At 40.4% G+C, this 22,508-nt stretch overlaps 1 non-coding gene across 1 annotated transcript; it reads left to right on the plus strand.

Annotated features, from left to right (window-relative positions):
• The first annotated feature begins 20,605 nt into the window (after positions 1-20,605).
• Positions 20,606-20,677, plus strand: TRNAY-GUA (transfer RNA tyrosine (anticodon GUA)). Its single transcript has one exon. It is a non-coding gene; the product is annotated as a tRNA-Tyr (tRNA).
• Positions 20,678-22,508: the final 1,831 nt, after the last annotated feature.

A 22,508-nucleotide genomic window follows, 5' to 3' on the forward strand; every position in this document is an offset into this window, starting at 1 on the left:
TTCTTTGCCTCAACATCTTGTCTCTCACATTTATTGGTCTATCATGTGGCGAGCAGAGCAAGCTTGGACTCAGTCATATCACTACTCCAGACACCTATTCATTCACAGTCCTCTAAACTTGACCTTGCCATTTGCACAACAGGCTTCAGGTTCCTCTGGATTTTGGATATGGGTGGGGAGTTAGGAAGTGGTCTCCAGATATATCTGGATTCAAATCCAGGCTGTTACTTACTAGTTGTGTGATTCTAGCAGCTCACACAACTTCTGTAAACATGGAGCTCTTCTCTGTAGAAGTAGATAAAAATGACCTCCTAGGTTTGTTGTGATGAAGGAGGAAACAGACAGAACAGGCTCCATCTTGAAAGTAGGACTCCATCTTGGGCTGGACTGTGGACTTTGACCTATATGCCCAGTATCTATGGAAACCACATACCAACTGGAAAACCAGGCCCCAGAAGGAAGAGCCCCATGGCTCATACCTATACTCTCCATTGTCTAAAAGAATACCCTAATTATCTGTGTAACCGAATAGAATCACACATTCTATTATGCTTATTGGGGTATCACCACAACCCTACTGATAATTGTCCATGTTAACTACCTAGACTTTATTTTTTTGGGCTCCAAAATCACTGCTGAAGGTGATTGCAGTAATGAAATTAAAAGACACTTACTCCTTGGAAGGAAAGTTATGGCCAACCTAGGCAGCATATTAAAAAGCAGAGACATTACTTTGCCAACAAAGGTCCATCTAGTCAAGGCCATGGTTTTTCCAGTGGTCATGTATGGATGTGAGAGTTGGACTGTGAAGAAGGCTGAGTGCGGAAGAATTGATGCTTTTGAACTGTGGTGTTGGAGAAGACTCTTGAGAGTCCCTTGGACTGCAAAGAGATCCAACCAGTCCATCATAAAGGAGACCAGCCCTGGGATTTCTTTGGAAGGACTGATGCTGAAGCTGAAACTCCAATATTTTGGCCACCTGATGCGAAGAGCTGACTCATTTGAAAAGACCCTGATGGTGGGAAAGATTGAGGGCAGGAGGATAAGGGGACAACAGAGGATGAGATGGCTGGATGGCATCATCAACTCAATGGAGATGAGTTTGGGTAACTCTGGGTGTTGGTGATGGACAGGGAGGCCTGGCATGCTGCAGTCCATGGGGTTGCAAAGAGTCAGACACGACTGAGCAACTGAACTAAACTGAACTACCTAGGCTTATTGTGATCCACATAGTCAAAGGCTTTAGCATAGTCAATAAAGCAAAATAGATGTTTTTCTGGAACTCTCTTGCTTTATCCATGATCCAGCAGATGTTGCCAATTTGATCTCTGGTTCCTCGGCCTTTTCTAAAACCAGCTTGAACATCTGGAAGTTCACTGTTCACATTTGCTGAAGCCTGGCTTGGAGAATTTTGAGCATTACTTCACTAGCGTGTGACATGATTGCAATTGTGCAGTAGTTTGAGCATTCTTTGGCATTGCCTTTCTTTGGGATTGGAATGAAGTCCTGTAGCCACTGCTGAGTTTTCCAAATTTGCTGGCATATTGAGTGCAGCACTTTCACAGCATCATCTTTCAGGATTTGAAATAGCTCCACTAGCTTTGTTCGTAGTGATGCTTCCTAAAGCCCACTTGACTTCACATTCCAGGATGTCTGGCTCTAGGTCAGTGATCACACCATTGTGATTATCTGGGTTGTGAAGATCTTTTTGTACAGTTCTTCTGTGTATTCTTGCCACCTTTTCTTAATATCTTCTGCTTCTGTTAGGTCCATACCATTTCTGTCCTTTATCGAGCCCATCTTTGCATGAAATGTTCCCTTGGTATCTCTAATTTTCTTGAAGAGATCTCTAGTCTTTCGCATTCTGTTGTTTTCCTCTATTTCTTTGCATTGATCACTGAGGAAGGCTTTCTTATCTCTCCTTGCTATTCTTTGGAACTCTGCATTCAAACGGGAATATCTTACCTTTTCGCAATCCTTTGCTTTTCACTTCTCTTCTTTTCACAGCTATTAGTAAGGCTTCCTCAGACAGCCATTTTTCTTCTTTGCATTTCTTTTCCATGAGGATGGTCTTGATCCCTATCTCCTGTACAATGTCATGAACCTCCGTCCAGAGTTCATGAGGCACTCTGTCTATCAGATCTAATCCCTTAAATCTATTTCTCACTTCCACTGTATAATCATAAAGGATTTGATTTAGGTCATACTGGAATGGTCTAGTGGTTTTCCATACTTTCTTCAATTTAAGTCTGAATTTGGCAATAAGGAGTTCATGATCTGAGCCACAGTCAGCTCCTGGTCTTGTTTTTGTTGACTGTATAGAGCTTCTCCATCTTTGGCTGCAGAGAATATAATCAATCTGATTTCAGTGTTGATCATCTGGTGATATCCATGTGTAGAGTCTTCTCTTGTGTTGGTTGAAGAAGGTGTTTCCCATGACCAGTGCATTCTCTAGGCAAAACTCTTATTAGCCTTTGCCCTGCTTCATTCCATATTCCAAGGCCAAATTTGCTTGTTACTCCAGGTGTTTCTTGATTCCTACTTTTGCATTCCCGTCCCATATAATGAGAAGGACATCTTTTTTGGGTGTTAGTTCTAAGAGGTCTTATAAGTCTTCATAGAACCATTCAACTTCAGCTTCTTCAGCGTTACTGGTTGGGGCATAGGCTTGGATCACCGTGATACTGAATGATTTGCCTTGGAAATGAACAGAGATCATTCTGTCATTTTTGAGACTGCATCCAAGTACTGCATTTCAGACTCTCTTGTTGACCGTGATGGCTACTCCATTTCTTGTAAGGGATTCCTGCCCACAGTAGTAGATATAATGGTCATCTGAGTTAAATTCACCCATTCGTCCATTTTAGTCCATCCAGAAAAACATCTATTTCTGCTTTATTGACTATGCCAAAGTCATATTGACTGTGTGGATCACAATAAACTGTGGAAAATTCTGAAAGACATGGGAATACCAGACCACCTGACCTGCCTCCTGAGAAACCTGTATGCAGGCCAGGAAGCAACAGTTAGAACTGGACATGGAACAACAGACTGGTTCCAAATAGGAAAAGGAGTATGTCAAGGCTGTATATTGTCACCCTGTTTATTTAACTTATATGCAGAGTACATCATGAGAAATGGTGGGCTGGAAGAAGCACAAGCTGGAATCAAGATTTCCGGGATAAATATCAATAACCTCAGACATGCAGATGACACCACCCTTATGGCAGAAAGTGAAGAGGAACTCAAAAGCCTCTTGATTAAAGTGAAAGTGGAGAGTGAAAAAGTTGGCTTAAAGCTCAACATTCAGAAAACGAAGATCATGGCATCTGGTCCCATCACTTCATGGGAAATAGATGGGGAAACAGTGGAAACAGTGTCAACCTTTATTTTTTGGGGCTCCAAAAATATCTGCAGATGTTGATTGCAGCCATGAAATTAAAAGACGCTTACTCCTTGGGAAGAAAAGTTATGAACAATCTAGACAGCATATTCAAAAGCAGAGACATTAGTTTGCCAACAAAAGTCCGGCTAGTCAAGGCTATGGTTTTTCCAGTGGTCATGTGTGGATGTGAGAGTTGGACTGTGAAGAAGGCTGAGCGCCAAAGTATTGATGCTTTTGAACTGTGGTGTTGGAGAAGACTCTTGAGAGACCCTTGGACTGCAAGGAGATCCAACCAGTCCATCCTAAAGGAGACCAGTCCTGGGTGTTCATTGGAAGGACTGATGCTGAGGCTGAAACTCCAATACTTTGGCCACCTCATGCGAAGAGTTGACTCATTGGAAAAGACCCTGATGCTGGGAGGGATTTGGGCAGGAGGAGAAGGGGATGACAGAGGATGAGATGGCTGGATGTCATCACTGAGTCCATGCACATGAGTCTGGGTGAACTCCGGGAGTTGGTGATGGACAGGGAGGCCTGGTGTGCTGCAATTCATGGGGTCACAAAGAGTCAGACACGACTGAGTGACTGAACTGATTCAGTTAGGTTCACCTAGGCTTAAGGCATATGAATCATGGGTTAACTTTTATTGTATCTTTCTTTTCCTTTGCTGAGACTAGTTTCAGGGAATTTAGGGAGGTAGGTTTGGGCATGTCCAGTTAGGGTGTATAAGGTTTTTCACAAAAACTGGTCTGGGTCCTTGGCTAAGAGGAGACTCTGCCTTGGGCCCACTGGTGTAATAAACTGCACTCCACTATCTGCATTGTCCTTCTGAATGAGTTTGTTTCCCAGAACGCGTGGCTACAACAGTGAGATTTAATTACAATAACATACATAAAACTCTCAGTACAGGGCCTGACATATACTAAGTACTGGTAAACAGTAGCTTATAGCATTATTATTTATATCACATTTATCACCAGTCAACAGTTTTACCCAGAAGGCCACATGGTTCATGAAGAAGATAATTTATAGAGTGCAGTTAAATTGCTTACAGTGTGCTTCTGAGGAAAAGAAGGATTGAGTTGCCTTTTTCCTGTTTCATGGTGGCCAAAGACTTGTTTCTAACCAGACATTGGAACAGGCACTGTGTAGATATCAATTGATGTTTATAGCAGGGCCAGACCTCTCCCAGAAAAATCTCCCCGAGTATACAGCTCAATGTGTATACTGATGCCAGTTTTAAAGATAAAGAATTTTTTTCCTTTAAGTGTCCTAGCATTATAAATTAGAAATAAGCCTCAATACTCTTTTTTTCTTAGTCTCCATGGAGGCACTTTTGGTCGCAAAGAGCCAACTCATTTCGGAAGACTCAAGCCAGAATTCCTAAGGCAATAAAAGGAGAGAAATCTGCAAACAGAGACTGAATCATGGCAGCCTGGGGAGACCAGCCCTGGGGCTGGGCAGGAGTCACCACAGTTGTCTGCACTTCTGTCCCCTCCCACCCATGCAGCTTGGCTCCTGTCCTTTCCTCTACTTCTGCACTTTCCTTTTGACCTAGTCTTTCTTATTTCCCCCAATTTGAATTCCCAAAGGGAAAACCCAGTTGGCCTATTGATCATTATCCCTATTGGGAATGCTTCTCATGGCCAGACATAGAACTAAGAAGGATGAGCCCCGGATTTTCTGACTCAGCCTGGGATTGTGTTTGAGTCGATGACAGAAACCACTCGTCTCATTTAGTCGTGGAAGAAAGAACCTTAAATGGCTAGAGACACTCTAAGGCCCAGGTGTTCTGTGTTCTCAAACAGCTACCTTTTCCATCTCCTTTAAAGTTAGGGGAAAAGTCTGTAGTCGATCTATGAATCAACCACACTAAAGACACTCAGAATATAAACACTGGCCAAATTAGAGTGAAGATTTTTTTGCCAGATTTATATCTTTTCTTGGTCTTGTCACCATAAATGAATGCTGACTAGTTTATCTGCAAGAAATTTCTGAGGGACTCTAGTTTAACTACAAAGATGTATTGTTATATAGTCCTTAATCTTGAGTCTGCAATATTGTTTACTTACTGGATATGGAAAATAAGTCACTCTTCATGTGTTTGTTGTTATGCAATTAAATTCACTGACCTTCTAGTAGTTAACCCTTTGATTATTGCTTTGCTGATTATGTAACTATTCATTCAGTTAGCAAAAAAAAACCTCTTCGGGTTCTCTTCTGAGTTGGGCAAGGGGGAGGGGAACAAACATTTTCTTCTTTGGTACAATTATAAATAAACGGCATGTTTAATTGAGCAGTTTTGAGCCACTTCCTCTGACCCATCCTGACCCAATTAATCAGCCTTTTTGGTCAGGATCTTTGCAAAAGTCTTCTATCTGATCTCTAATCTTTTGCCTTTGACTTCCTGTGGCTTATGTTCAATACAACAACCAGAGAGGTGCTGTTAAAACAAGTGTGTCTCATTGGTTCATTAACTTCTCATGTGTCTCAGAACAAATCCTGAATCCTGACATAGTCAGTGTGGCCCTGGCCCCTCACCTCACTCACCTCCTCTTCCAGCTGGCTCTTAGATGGTTAAGATGCATATTATAGAATGGTTTCAATAAGTCAGACATTGCATCTTGCCATACACAGAAAGGCTCTAAAATCATTAACTTGAAAGTCTGCTTTTTGGGATTACTAATAATTTTTTGATGTTTGGCTAGATGGCTTTTTCCTTTTTCCCAGCAAATCCCCCTATAATAAATGGTTGGGCCCCCTAATGCTTTCCTGTGGGTTTGTCAGCTTTTACCTTCTATTCCTGCTTTCTCATTGCAAAGGCTTTCTCTGCATCTACACAATTTGTTAATGCATTGATTGCTCCTTGCATCCCTGGGATAATTGGTCATGGTGTATGATCTTTTTAATATGAAAGAATCATCTATGTTCATCAGTGATATTGGCCTGTATTTGAGCTAGATGGTAGAATTCAGCTGTGAAGCCGTCTGGACTTTCTTCCTGGTCCTTTTCTAAGAATTTGTCCATTTCTATATTGGCATCTCTTATGATCCTTTGTATTTCTGTGTTGTCTGTTGTGATCTCTCCATTTTCATTTCTAATTTTATTGATTTGATTTTTCTCCCTTTGTTTCTTGAGTTTCCCTGTATTGCTATGAACTTTCTTAGGACACTGTGTCCCACAGGTCCAGTAATTGAGATCTAATCTTAAGAAAAGATGCTTGAACTCAGGATGTGATCTATCCTGGAGAAGGTTCCAGATATCTCTGTGTTAGTCTCATACTTGTTAGCATTTCCTCATATTTCCTGGCTCCTCCCTATGTCTTTGGAACAGTCCCTCAGAGATTTCTGAGAGACTGTTATCCTGGCTATATTTCTCAGTAAACAGTAAGGTGCCCGAACAAAACATAATTCTCAACTTTAAAGTGTTAGTAACTCAGTCATGTCCAACTGTTTGTGACCCTATGGACTGTAGTCCACCAGGCTCCTCTGTCCATGGGGTTCTCCAGGCAAGAACACTGGAGTGGGTTGCCATTTCCTTCTCCAGGGGATCTTCCCAACCCAGGGATTGAACCCAGATCTCCTGCATTGCAGGCAGATTCTTTACCATCTGAGCCATTAGGGAAGCAAATTCTCAACTTTTAGGTTTTGCAATTTTTTTCATTGACAATAGCTGTTGTCACCAACAGTATATACATATTTTGCTTGTTTACTTTGTCATCGTCTGTTTCCCCTCATTCGATGGGAATGCCATTACAGCAGGGATATTTTCCTCACCAGTCCCTTCACTGTACTGCTGAATTTCTATCACCTAGGACAATTTCTGACACAAGCCAGCTCTCAATAAAGATATTTAATGAATAGAAAAATAAATGAAAAAAAAAAAACAGTACAAATCTGATCTTTTTCCTTAATAGAGATTCCTGGGTTTCCTACTGTTTGGTTGATCTTATGCTGGGTGCCTCGCAAGGTCTGTGGTAGGTCTGTGATAGGACAGTTTACCTAACAAGGAATGTGGCAGTACCAGAACGCATCCAAGTTAATCCACACATATTTACATTGCAGTTAAGTCATTTAACTCAAAGTTGTGGGAAAATCAAACTTCTCAGAGAGATATATAATGTTGGCATTTTCCTGAATGCAGGTGCATCCAGAGATCCCCAGGGAGATGAAATTAGGTGCATGCTTTTGGTCTTAACAGCTGACCATGACTGGTCACAACTGGACCACCAAGACAGGAGCTGAGTCAACGCAGACTCATTCCTACCTGCTAGAAAAACAGCTCGAGGCACTTATGATTCCAAGTCTGGGGCAGAAACTTGCTGGCAGATCCAAGAGTTTCCAAAGAGGAATGCTTTGAGGGAGTACAAGAAGACCTCCTGCTTGAAACATATTTCTACCACCTCAACTTCCACAGCATCCAGAATTCTATCATTAGGAATCTATCCCCATTAGACTTGGAGATTTTCTTGTTCTAATAAAGATGCTCTTGTGCCCAGAGCAGACAATATTTAGGGGAAATCAGATCTGATCAGATCAGATCAGTCGCTTGGTTGTGTCTGACTCTTTGTGACCCCATGAACTGCAGCATGCCAGGCCTCCCTGTCCATCACCGGAGTTCACTCAGACTCACGTCCATCGAGTCAGTGATGCCATCCAGCCATCTCATCCTCTGTCGTCCCCTTCTCCTCCTGCCCCCAATCCCTCCCAGCATCAGAGTCTTTTCCAATGAGTCAACTCTTCACATGAGGTGGCCAAAGTATTGGAGTTTCAGCTTTAGCATCATTCCTTCCAAAGAAATCCCAGGGCTGATCTCCTTCAGAATGGACTGGTTGGATCTCCTTGCTGTCCAAGGGACTCTCAAGAGTCTTCTCCAACACCACAGTTCAAAAGCATCAATTCTTCGGCACTCAGCCTTCTTCACAGTCCAACTCTCACATCCATACATGACCACAGGAAAAACCATAGCCTTGACTAGATGAACCTTTGTTGGCAAAGTAATGTCTCTGCTTTTGAATATTGAATAAGCTATCTAGGTTGGTCATAACTTTCCTTCCAAGAAGTAAGCGTGTTTTAATTTCATGGCTGCAGTCACCATCTGCAGTGATTTTGGAGCCCAGAAAAATAAAGTCTGACACTGTTTCCACTGTTTCCCCATCTATTTCCCATGAAGTGATGGGACCAGATGCCATGATCTACGTTTTCTGAATGTTGAGCTTTAAGCCAACTTTTTCACTCTCCACTTTCACTTTAATCAAGAGGCTTTTGAGTTCCTCTTCACTTTCTGTCATAAGGGTGGTGTCATCTGCATATCTGAAGTTATTGATATTTCTCCCGGCAATCTTGATTCCAGCTTGTGTTTCTTCCAGTCCAGCGTTTCTCATTATGTACTCTGCATATAAGTTAAATAAACAGGGTGACAATATACAGTCTTGATGAACTCCTTTGCCTATTTGGAACCAGTCTGTTGTCCCATGTCCAGTTCTAACTGTTGCTTCCTGACCTGCATACAGATTTCTCAAGAGGCAGATCAGGTGGTCTGGTATTCCCATCTCTTTCAGAATTTTCCACAGTTTATTGTGATCCATACAGTCAAAGGCTTTGGCATAGTCAATAAAGCAGAAATAGATGTTTTTCTGTAACTCTCTTGCTTTTTCCATGATCCAGCGGATGTTGGCAATTTGATCTCTGGTCCCTCTGCCTTTTCTAAAACCAGCTTGAACATCAGGAAGTTCATGGTTCACATATTGCTGAAGCCTGGCTTGGAGAATTTTGAGCATTACTTTATTAGCGTGTGAGATGAGTACAATTGTGCAGTAGTTTGAGCATTCTTTGGCATTGCCTTTCTTTGGGATTGGAATGAAAACTGACCTTTTGCAGTCCTGTGGCCACTGCTGAGTTTTCCAAATTTGCTGGCATATTGAGTGCAGCACTTTCACAGCATCATCTTTCAGGATTTGGAATAGCTCAACTGGAATTCCATCACCTCCACTAGCTTTGTTCATAGTGATGCTTTCTAAGGCCCACTTGACTTCACATTCCAGGATGTCTGGCTCTAGGTGAGTGATCACACCATCGTGATTATCTGGGTCATGAAGATCTTTTTTGTACAGTTCTTCTGTGTATTCTTGCCATCTCTTCTTAATATCTTCTGCTTCTGTTAGGTGCATACCATTTCTGTCCTTTATCGAGCCCATCTTTGCATGAAATGTTCCTTTGGTATCTCTGATATTCTTGAAGAGATCTCTAGTCTTTCCCATTCTGTTGTTTTCCTCTATTTCTTTGCATTGATTGCTGAAGAAGTCCTTCTTATCTGTTCTTGCTATTCTTTGGAACTTTGCATTCAGATGTTTATATCTTTCCTTTTCTCCTTTGCTTTTCGCTTTTCTTCTTTTCACAGCTATTTGTAAGGCCTCCCCAGACAGCCATTTTGCTTTTTTGCATTTCTTTTCCATGAGGATCGTCTTGATCCCTGTCTCCTGTACAATGTCACGAATCTCATTCCATAGTTCATCAGGCACTCTATCTATCAGATCTATGCCCTTAAATCTATTTCTCACTTCCACTGTATAATCATAAGGGATTTGATTTAGGTCATACCTGAATGGTCTAGTGGTTTTCCCTACTTTCTTCAATTTCAGTCTGAATTTGGCAATAAGGAGTTCATGGTCTGAGCCACAGTCAGCTCCTGGTCTTCTTTTTGCTTAGGGGAAATACCAATCCTTAACAGGGAGCTTTTAGAAAAGTTTCAGAAATTGATCACTGGCTAAACAAGTAGAAGGAAGAGAAAAGAGTAGGAGGTAGGTAAAATCAGCAAGAAAATCATCTAGAAATAATACAATAAGAAAAATTAACTCCCAAATAATTATTTCTGTACTTGATATTAGGTCACAGAGATGTGTATAATCCAAGGGGTCCTACTGGGAAGGCAGTCCCTTTCTGCTGCCTTTGATGAACGAATGATGTAGCCCTTTCCCAAATTTTGCTTTGGGAATGCTGAATTCCTATCACCTAGAACAATCATTCCCTAGATTAGGACCAATGCAAAACAAAGACATGCATATTCTGTTATCTGTGGGTTAAGTTTTCAGGCAGATGTTTCAATTTACAGAAAGGCATTGATATTTGAGGATAAGGTAGCACTCAGTAAAGTAGGCAGGTGGAATTAAAGCAGTCCAAACTAAAAGTAGAACTACCCTATGACCCAGTAATCCCACTTCTGGGCATATACCTGGAGAAAACCATAATTCAAAAAGACATATGCACCCCAATCTTCATTGCAGCACTACTTACAATAGCCAGGACATGGACGCAACCTAGATGACCATTGACAGATGAATGGATAAAGAAGATGTGGTACATATATACAATGGAATGTTACTCAGCTATAAAAAGGAATGAAATCGTGCCATTTGGAGAAAGATGGATGGATTTAGAGACTGTCACACAAAGTAAATCAGAAAAGCAAGTATCATGTAATACTGTTTATATGTATAACAGAATCTAGAAAATGGGGAAAGTGAAACTCGCTCAGTCATGTCTGACTCTTTGCGACCCCATGGACTATATAGTCCATGGAATTCTCCAGGCCAGAATACTGGAATGGGTAGTTGTTCCCTTCGCCAGGGGATCGAACCCAGGTCTCTTGCATTGCAGGTGGATTCTTTACCAGCTGAGCCACCAGAGAAGCCCAGAAAATGGTACAGATGAACTTATTTGCAAAGTAGAAATAGAGACACAGGTAGAGAACAAATATATGGATACCAAGAGTGGAAGGAAGGGTAGGATGAATTGGGAGATTGGGATTAACATATATACACTAATATGTATAAAATACATAACTGATGAGAACCTAATATATAGCACAGGGAACTCTACTCAGTGCTCTATGGTGGCCTCAATGGGTAGGACATCCAAAAATAGAGAAGACATATGTATACATATAGCTGATTCACTTTGCTGTACAGCAGGAAGACACAGCATTGTAAAGCAACTGTACTCCAGTAAGACTAATAATAAAATAAGCAGTGCAAGGTATATGGGAGGTTTTCACCTTGCATAGTAGCTGTTTAACTCTAAGGGACACATGTAATCCCCTAGAGGTTTCTGTATTTCCTTAATATAAATTTTACCTAAAGATATATGTCCTTGTCTCTGAACTGAAAGAGGCTGTTCCATGTGGGTTCTGAGGCTAAGGAAGCATAGTTGGAAATTGGACCCTTGGGGAGTGAATGGCCCAAAGATGTTATTAAGTTCTTTGGGGGAAGCTCTCCTTCTTTCACATCAGGGAGAGACAAGGAAAGGGGGCACTCTGGGGTAGAGAATTCTCTTAGAATAATGGTCTCACTTAAAGAAAGAGGAAAAAATATTTCTAATTAACTCCCTCTACCTTGACCTGCAGCAACTCCATTTTTTTTTTCTGAGTCAAATATGAGATTGTAAAGTAATAATTTTTCAGATTGAGTAGGCTGCAGAAAAACTTTTCCTTCTGCTTTCTAAACAATTTTGACCTTCATAATTTTAAAAGCAACCGCATATTTGTGTTTAAAAATGTGGAAACTACAGAAAGGTATAAAGGAATAAAAATCCCTCACAATTCTATCACATAGTATTTTGATGTTTACACTTAAATCTTTTTCTGTTTGTATACATACTTTTAAATTAATGCAATTATACCATATATCCTGCTTTGTGGTTTGATTCTTTCCTTAATTTCTCATGTATTTTATATTTTCCTACATCATTAAATGTTTTTCTAAATAATTTTTACCTGTGACCTAGTTTTTAAATATATACAGGTATCAATATTTATTTAACTATTCTCCTATTGCTGGACATTTAGGTGTCCTTTTTATTGCAGTGTAAATGTGCACTTAAATTTTAAATAGAAATTAAAAACTACATATGCATTTTAAAATAAAGTTTTAATTTCTTCTTCCTAAAACTTTAACCCATTAAACTTCCAAAACATCTCTTGGCTATTGCCTGAAGGCAGAAACCTTTCTTGACAACCCTGAGAATTGAAACAGATTGACTTGAATGATTGAATTGAGAACTGAACAATCCTAGACTGTTTTCCAGAGGAAGATGGGGGGAATGGGGTCATCGGGTGGCAAGGGGAATGAGAGTGGTTTGCATTAGTAGGTAGTCATGAAATTAAATCTTAATGCTTGAAATATTTAGAAGGCCAAGTTATGAGTACATGAATTTCAAGGTGTGTGTATGTTTGGCAAGTGGGATGGGGTTGACTGCTGCTGCTGCTGCTAAGTCGCTTCAGTCGTGTCCAACTCTGTGTGACCCCATAGACTGTAGCCCACCAGGCTCCCCGGTCCCTGGGATTCTCCAGGCAAGAACACTGGAGTGGGTTGCCATTTCCTTCTCCAATGCATGAAAGTAAGAAGTGAAAGTGAAGTTGCTCAGTCGTGTCTGACTCTTAGCGACCCCATGGACTGCAGCCCACCAGGCTCCTCCATCCATGGGATTTGCCAGGTAAGAGTACTGGAGTGGGATGCCAGTTGGTGGTAAATATGAGCTATTCAGAACAGAATCAAAATGCTTGCAGGGGACTTGGATAAATCCTTGTCTCCCGCAGCGCTCTTGCGATACATTTAACTTGTAACATATGTAAGTTTAAGGTATATAGTGTGATGATTTTATATCTGTATATATTTCAAAGTGTTTACCGCAATAAGGTTAGTTAACACATCACCCACCTGATGTAATTACCATTCTGCTGTTGTCATGGTGAGAACATTAAAGCTCTACTGTCATGGAAACTTTCAAGTGTGTAATACAGTGTTGCCAACCATCGTCACCATGCTGTAGATTTGTCCCCAGAACTTATTCCTCTTGCACTAGGAAGTTTGCAACCTTTGACCAACATGTGCCATGTCCCCCACCCCTCAGCCCCTGGCAAATGGCATTCAACTATTTCTATGGTTTCAATATTTTTAGTTATTTGTGTCCCCCAGTTTGGGGGCACGATCCCTGTCTTATCCATCATTGTGCTTCTGTGCCTGGCACAGAGCTCTCCACAAGGGCTCAGCAAATATTTGTGGTGACATCAAATAGAATAAATAAAAGTCTTGGAGATAAGATAAAGCATTGGGTTACATATACTTTCATCCCTTTTAATTTCCTTCTATTTGTTATTTCCTTATCAATTACTCAGGATTAGGATATTTTATTTAAATTTCACTATTCAAAGTCTTTGCACTCTTAGAAGAAGCTACAAGAATAAAAGCAATTAAATATGTAAACTTAGGTGAATGTATCCTGTTAAACATCAACTACAACCAGTAATAAAATAAAAATATCTCTAGATTCAAATCTTTACAGATCAAGAGCTGGCCATTTTCTGTGGGTTATTCTTTTTTCTGGACATGTCCACATATGTAGAATTATAAAATAAACCTAGCATGTATAGGGCTAATTCTTGTGTTGAAAAGAATGTTAGTGGGAATGAATGTCCTTTTTGTCCATGGGGAATTTTGCTGCTAGATTTAATTGAATTGTTGCTTTGTACAGTACTTGAAGTCCAAGGAAAATTTCACTTGTTTAGCAAATTGAATAAACAGGATTTTATATAAATCCAAAGTGACTTGATAAACATGCAGTATAAAAAAAAAAATCTATTCTTAGGCTTAATTCAATGTAATAAACCTCTATGGGAACCTACTAGAGGTTTACCTGGTGGCTCAGACGGTAAAGTGTCTGCCTGCAATGCAGGAGACCTGAGTTTGATCCCTGGATCGGGAAGATCCCCTGGAGAAGGAAATGGCAACCCACTCCAGTACTCTTGCCTGGAAAATTCCATGGACAGAGGAGCCTGGTAGGTTACAGTCCATGGGATTGCAAAGAGTGGGACACAACTGAACGACTTCACTTTCACTTTGATGGGGACCTACTGGAGATGAGGCACACCGCAGGACTGCCGAGTCCTGAAAGGAGGAAAGATGGCTTTTGTTCCCAGGAAGCTAAGATTTCAGGAATTGTACATATTACTATATGAAATTGCTATTTAAAATAGACATCTTGATGGGAAAAGGGCAAGGTGGAGTTTCCCTACTGCAAACACACACTGTTAACAAACAGGCCCTTCAGGAAGTGCAGAAATGTCATGGAGGGGCCCAGGCTGAGCAGATGGACCACCACACAATTCTCTATCCACAGCCAACACTCCTGTCTTGGCCCTTCTCCCAGCCTCCACCACACCCCCACAGGTAGAGAAGGGAGACATGGAACAAAGACATTGCTTCCTTAGAGGTGCAGTAACATCCTCAAGAACTGAGAGAAGCAATAGTGACTGCAGATTTCAACCTGTTTTGGGTCACAGGTAGCAATGAAAACTTTTGGAGCTTCTCCTCAAAAATATGGAAACATAGGATTCTTCCCTAGTGGTCTGGTGGTTGGGACTCTGTGCTGCTAATGCAGGGGCCCAGGTTTGATTCCAGGTCAGGGAACGAGATCCCACGTGCTGCCACTAAGAGTTTGCATACTGCAAGGAAAGATTCCTCATGCTGCCTCTGAGACCTGGCAAAGCCAAATAAACAAGTATTAAAAGAAAATGAAAACATGTTCATACTGACAATCCTATGAGCAATTTCTAGACTCCCCTGACACTCACCCAGGGCAAAAGCTGAATCCATTCTTTTTCTAGCACTAACGGTTCTTCCTCCTCCTGTGCTCACTACACAAATAAAAAAACTCCTGAAAACCAGCAATGGGACACAGGAAACATAAATCTAAGCACTCATGCTCAACTACTTGGGAAGGAGACAAAATAAAACATTAAAAGTAATGGCTCTCTATCTCTAGCTTGACGTAGAAATATTTTTTTAGCAGAAAAAAAATTTTTTTTAACAGAGCAAGTTGCACATTTTAATTGCATGACATTTAAAATTCTAAAATAGTAGCAAAACCTCTGAGAATAATCTAATATAAAATACCTATTTCTATGATGACAGGAAAAATGACTTTTTACCTGGTAGATAGTTTCAAGAATTTGCAGGGATAATGGAAAGTAGTACAAAATGATTTGTATTTTTGAAAACAAAGACTTATTTGTGATAAAGGCGAGGAAATGAGGCTGTGCTATTATCATTTACCCTCACATTATTCCTTCCTGCCTTTCTCAATCATCCTTTCTACATGTGAGCTCAGGCTATTGACATAGGAAAGACAGAAGATTTATTAAGCTATCAAAAAGAAATAACTTTTTCAAACATCAAGCAATGTTTATGGGAGAAAAACAATCCCTTAAGCTAAGTAGTTGTTTGGAAATGTGATCTTTCAGAAAATATTGAAGATCTTAATAAGATAAGCTGATTGTTCTGGTTCAAATCTGATTTGTTGTTAAATGTATATAGCTATGAACCTATCTCAATCATAGTCTATGCAAATTTTCCTTCCATAGCCTAAGTCAAGCAGGCAGACATAGGCTTCATCAAAAATAAGTGAAGTAAGTCAGAGAGAGAAAGACAAATACCATATGTTAGATAGCATCACCAACTCAATGAACATGAATTTGCGCAAACTTTGGGAAATAGCAAAGGGCAGGGAAGCCTGGAATGCTGCAGTCCATGAGGTTGCACAATGTTGGACATGACTTAATGACTGAACAACAATGAACAGTCACTTATATGTGGAATCTAATCCATGATATTACTTACATGTGTTCATTCGAATGAACATATATACAAAATAGAAACAATAGAAACAAATTCACAGTCATAGAAAATAGACATGTTTGCCAAGGTGCAGGAGGAGGGAAGGACTGGGAACTTGGGAGTAGTAGACATAAAGTAGCTCTTGAGAGTCCCTTGGACAGTAAGGAGATCAAACCAGTCAATCCAAAGGAAAATCAATCCTGAATATTCAAGGGAAGGACTTATGGTGAAGCTGAAGCTACAATACTTTGGCCACCTGATGTGAAGAGGCAACTCATTGGAAAAGGTCCTGATGCTGGGAAAGACTGAGGGCAGGAGAAGGGAGAGACAGAGGATGAGATGGTTGGATGGCACCATTGTCTCAATGGACTTGAGCTTGAGCAACTCCATGATAATGAAGGACAATGAAACCTGGCATACTACAGTCCATGGGGTCCCAAAGAGTCAGACATGACTTAAGCTGCTGAACAACAATTAGATGTAGGATGGATGAACAACAAGGTCCTACCGTACAGCACAGGAAACTATATTGAGCATCCATGAGAAACTATAATGGAAAGAATATAAAAATGAATGTCTACATGTGTATAACCAAATCAGTTTGCTGTACAGGGAAGGCTGGCACAACATTGTAAATCAAATATACTTCAATAAAAAAAAAAGAAAAAAAAAAAAAAAGAGAATCAAAAAGACTTTAATGCAGAGTTTTGTTTTTTAAGTGAACCGTGATCTCACTTTGATTTTCTAATTTTCCTCTTCTAGCTCCCCTAAACCAATGTTCTGAATACAGAGGATCACAGAGGAATGGGTATGAAAATCCTCAGCATTCAAGAACCTATACAGAGATATCTCTGAAAAAAAAAAAAAAACACTGTAAATATAGTTTATTACACAGAGTTGAAACACATGACAGAATTGTATCCCTTGGCAGTACATTCCTATAGCAGGAACCTCTACATAACCATTTGACCAGAAAGATGCAATCATCTAGGAAACTTACACCAGGGCCAGGGCTGTATCCTGAGTTTATATGTGCTTCAGGCTCCTGTGTAATTACAAAAGAGATCCTTGGACCCCAAGAAGATGCTGGGAAAAAATAAGGTTGGGAGGATCAGCCGTGGGCCTAACTTATCAGAGGCAACACGGATGTGGCAGAGACTGCTCATGTCTCCTTAGCATCCAGTCTCTTTTTTTCCTTTTAAAAATAGATCTATGCAAGTTTTAGTTGAACCCGTAGTCACCTACATAGAGATTGCATTTCCCAGGTTCCCTCACACTGGGTGTGGCCTATAGGATTTGAATGAAAGTACTCTATGTATGGAACTCAAAAATGTTAAGTTTATAAATGCAGGTTAAAAATAAAAAATGTAAATTAAATTAGCTTGTAAGAGGGTCCAATCATTAGTCAGAAACCTCTTAACATTATTTCTAAACTTTTTGGTATTTGTAACATAATAAAGTTTGTAGGTAACTTAAATTCTCAAGAAACTAGTCTTTAAGTTCTGAATGTACTTGTTTTATTATTAAATATTGTACTAAATTTAATAATAAAGATGTAACTTGTGGCAAGGCCTGCAAGGCTGTTTGGGGTAAGCCTACACTGTTAACACTTCAGATTTTCAATGAGGCATGAAAAATGAGATGTGACCTTCCAATAGATCTGAATCACTGGCTAATTCCCTGAGGCCCACACTTCTACATACTCTATTCATCATAACCCCCAGGCAGATGACAGCTACCCGAGACCAGAGATAATAATAAATTGTTCTCCACAAAAACAATCGAAGCTGTGTACAGGGTCGATTGACTCATCTTTTCTTTGTTCCTGGAGAACAAGTGGGGGCTTTGCAGTTCAGAGATTGCAGCAGCAGATCTCTGAGGTCTTTAATAATTTCAGACTGAGCATGGATACCATCTTCTTTGATTAACTCTGACCTTTTGCTAAGAGAGAGAACAAATGAATGAAAATGAATATGCTTGGCAGTTAAAAGAACTGCAGCAGGCATTGCTTTTCTCATACACATGAGACAAAATATTGATCAAAATTAAATCATGGAGGGATGAAAGAATTTCTCAGAGCCAGGCTTTCTTCTCTGGGGCTTAAGCCAGGAGCCCACTCTGATACTGAATTTTAAATTCTTGGGAGTATCCATTTTCCCATAATGCCCTGCCATTTCACCAGCCTTTCAGAGTATCGAAGTAATCAGAGTCTACGAAGTTTGATTCTGTGAGCCTGACGTGGTGGTGGTGGTGGTTACAGGATGGGACGTGCCGAAGCCCAGTTACCACTTGGTAAAGAGCCCTAGCTTAGGGGTCAGAAGAAGTGAACATGAGTCCCGCATCCTTCACTTAATAACAGCATCAGTTTGGTCAGGTCGTCTCAGCAATTTGAGCTTGAGTTTCCTCATTTGGAAGAACTTTTCTAAAAACTGGATGACACATGATGTATAGAAAAAGGTAGCAAATTAGAGAGTGTCATCTAGCAATGGAGATAGACGTAGAGAACAGAATTATGGACACAGAGCAGGAAGGAGAGGGTGGGGCGAATGGAGAGAGTGGCATGGAAACACACACCACCATATATAAAAACAGATAGCCAATGGGAATTTGCTGTCTGACTCCGGGACTCAAACCAGGGGCTCAAACTCTGTAACAATCTAGAGGGGTGGGATGGGGTGGGAGGTAAGAGGGAGGTTCAAGAGGGAGGGACATATGTATACCTGTGGCTGATTCATGCTGATGTATGGCAGAAACCAACACAGTATTGTGAAGCAATTATCCTCCAATTAAAATTAAATTTATTAAAAAGCCCACTAGATAGTAATAGTAAACCAATGAAAAAAGAGTGCCATCTACATATAAGGTATTCTATAGGTTGTGGCTTATTGAAAAAAATCCAGAAACACATGATCCATAAGTGGACACTTTTTAATGGATTACAGTATATATATTTAGATGTACTGTTCATACTTCTAAAAGGGAACTTGTAACAAGACAAGAAAAATTGTGGTTGAATTTTAAAAAATCTTTTTTCTTAACAAGTTCAGACCAGTTTGCTGGGATTGGAAGTTAATAAATTAACTTATACAAACAGAGGGCATTCTGCAACATCATGATTTGTATTACCAAGATGGATGGCTGCTGGCTAATAACTGTTTATTTTCAGATTAGACTTAAGCTCAGATAGCTTTTCAACCATCCTTCAGGCACCCACTCTTGGAGGCTGCACAGGCACCAAAGTCTCCATCTTCCCCCATGGCTTCCTCTAACTTTCCCCCGAGACCAAGTGTGTCCCCTCCCAAACAAAACAACCAAAGTCCTTCCTCTAGTGTGTGTGTGTGCTGGCTGTTGAAGGCTCCATCAGTCCTAAGAAAACTTAGGATAAATCCATGGACAATGTACAAGAGTGGGAAACCTGAGAGCCACAGGCATTTCTTTCTTCCTCTCTACTGCCTCTTATACGTCCCCCTGATCACCAAATCCTGCTGACTTTCCCTAATAATTTCCTGTTATTTGTTTTTGTTGTCATATGCACTCAAACTCTTAGCATTTCTTGGTAGAGCTACTGCAAGTGCCCTCTCTTCCTAGCTTTCGTAAATGCTCCCCTCAAATTTCTTCTCCTCATTCCAGCCAGAACTTGGGTACACAAGCAAAACTTCTCATCTCTGCTTAAAACCCTTTGACTCTGGTCCCTGCCTGGACTTGGAGAAGAGTAGTGATGCTCAGAGTTGGCTGCCATTTGAATCAACTAGGAAGCTTTTTGTGTCTCCTGGACATAAGCTTGCATTTCAGGTGATTTGGCAATGTGTGTGCTGTGTTTATGAGTTGACTCCCCACCCGATCAAAGGAATGATAACAGAGCCTTTTGTGATGTGTCAGATTTCCAGCCGACGGTGTCATGTGCAATGCACTTTCCTGTAAATGCTAAATAAATACTTGTTGACTGATTTACAAGGTCATTTTAGATCTAGCTTGAATACTAAGTCAAAGTCAGGCTAGAATCATTATTTATCATATCACTATTTCTGCAAACCTTTTCTCAAGGTCTGGGGTTGGCTTTCCTCTTGGAGCCAGGTCATATATAATATGGAAGGCTTTTTTTTTTTTTTTTTAACAAAAATCAGAATATGTCTTACTCTGAAACTTGCACATACAGTATAATGAATCTTCAAGCTTGTGTACTTTCCTTGACATTTGATGTAACGTGTGAGTAGTGAGGAACACAGAAGAAAGTGTTCTTGTGATCTGCGTCTCTTGGAGTATGAAACATTGGCTAATGTCCAATAAGTATAACAAGACAAACATGACCTCTGGCCTCCACATCTGCATGTACAGTCTACTTAAACTCTGAATGACTTCAGTGGGACATCCTGCCCTTAGGTAGGAGTACTATAAAAATTCTACAGTACCCACAAAAGATAGAATTTTCCTTAGTTGGTCAATAAGGACTTTTTAAGCAATGTTAAGTTAGTGACTAAACAGTTACATGAAATTGGATACTATATCTACAGCTTTACTTTGCTTTTTAAAACAAACACCACTGACTGAGGGCTTCCCTGGTGGCTCAGATGGTAAAGTGTCTGCCTGTAATGCAGGAGACCTAGGTTCGATCCCTGGGTTGGGAAGATCCCTTGGAGAAGGAAATGACTACCCACTCCAGTATTCTTGCCTGGAGAATTCCATGGACAGGGAAGCTTGGCGTGCCACAGTCCATGGGTTTGCAAGGAGTCGGACACGACTGGGCGACTATCACTTTCACCAGTGAATGGAGTCTTCCTAATGCTAACTCACCTGGGATTGATGTACTGAACAAAAAGGATGTGTTGACTTCCAATTATGTTCAATAGAGTCTCTGGAAAATTCCAGGAAGGAAACTTTGTGTTTCCTTGTACCTTCATAACATTTAAAGAGTTAACAGTTCCATTTGTTCTAGAGAAAATTTTATAAGCACTTGCAGCATAGCACTGCACTACGGTAGATGAGATAGAAGTGATTTATTTTTTCTTTCTCAAATGGGAAGAAATCTTTTCAATTTGGATGTAATGGGAAAAAACCACCCACACTTAAGAGAAAAGAACTGAAAGTACAGGTGCAGGCAGCCCCGTCTGAGGCTGAACTCTGGAGACACGCAGGCCGCTGCTTGCCGAGGAATGCTAAATGCAACTCTATCAAGCTTACTTAGTGGAAACTTGGGTGAGGTGAGAACCAGAGGCTTTGTGGGGTACCAGGGTGGGATTTCTTCAAATGCTGCTTAGCAAGGTCTACAGCCAAGCACAGGCTCTCATCCAAGTCAAGGAAAGGCCCCAGGGCCTGTGAGCCCAATGCCAACACAGATAACAGCATGAATTTGGAAATCTGACAAATACGCTAGTTTTCTTTCACTAAGAAAATGCCATTACTTTGCTTCATCTTAACTTAGAAAAAAATGTGTGTACTTTCTTTGCAGAAAAATAGTCAAGATTTTATATACTTTGTTGTCTTCATCACAATGTACTATTTATCTCCTTTGGATTAACAGGGTGGTATGTGTCATCTTCTGTTCCAAATGGAAGCCACTTTCCTTATAATTGCACCGCTCCTAATTGTCAGTATTTAAGACAAATTTCCATCTCCCTCAGACAAATAATTCCATTGTTTTTTGTTCTGAATAAATTATGAGGTTTTGGAGAAAGAAAGCGCTCTTTCTTGTGCTTTCTTTCTCTAAAAGGTTACAATCCATAAATTCTTGTATATTTAACAATGAAGTAGTTTTCAAGCCAATGTGCTATACAGTGTAGGGAAGCCATCTTGAGGTTTAAAATTTGATGCAAATGAAGTTCATAGGATTGTCTTCAAATCAAATTCTGACACATAACAGGAGTAGTACTTGGTAACCAGGGTTACCTAGGCTGCATTCTAGTTGAGTATTTCATAAGCCTGTAAAGGTCTATGTGTGTGTGTGTGCTCAGTCGTTCAGCTGTATCTGACTCTTGGCAACCCTGTGGACTGTAGCCCTCCAGGCTCCTCTGTCAATGGGATTCTCCAGGCAAGAGTACTGGAGTGGATTTTCATTTCCTTCTCCAGGGCTCTTTTTAAAAATATATATTTTAAAAATTTATTTTGATTGGAGGCGAATTATTTTACAGTATTGTGGTGGTTTCTGCCATGCAATGACGTGAATCAGCCATGGGTGGGTGTACATGTGTCCCCCCAATCCCAAATCCCCCCCCCACCTCCCTTCCCATCCCATCCATCTGGGTCATCCCAGTGCACCAGCTTTGAGTGCCCCATTTCATGCATCAAACTTGGATTGGTCATCTATTTCACATATGGTAATATACATGTTTCAATGCTATTCTCTCAAATCATCCCACCTGCAGCTTCTCCCACAGAGACCAAAAGTCTGTTCTTTATCTCTCTGTCTCTTTTGCTGTCTTGCACATAGGGTTGTCATACCATCTTTCTAAATTTCATATA

The sequence above is a fragment of the Bos javanicus genome, chromosome 4 (genome assembly GCF_032452875.1).
Source record: "Bos javanicus breed banteng chromosome 4, ARS-OSU_banteng_1.0, whole genome shotgun sequence".
In the NCBI taxonomy this organism is placed as follows: domain Eukaryota; kingdom Metazoa; phylum Chordata; class Mammalia; order Artiodactyla; family Bovidae; genus Bos; species Bos javanicus.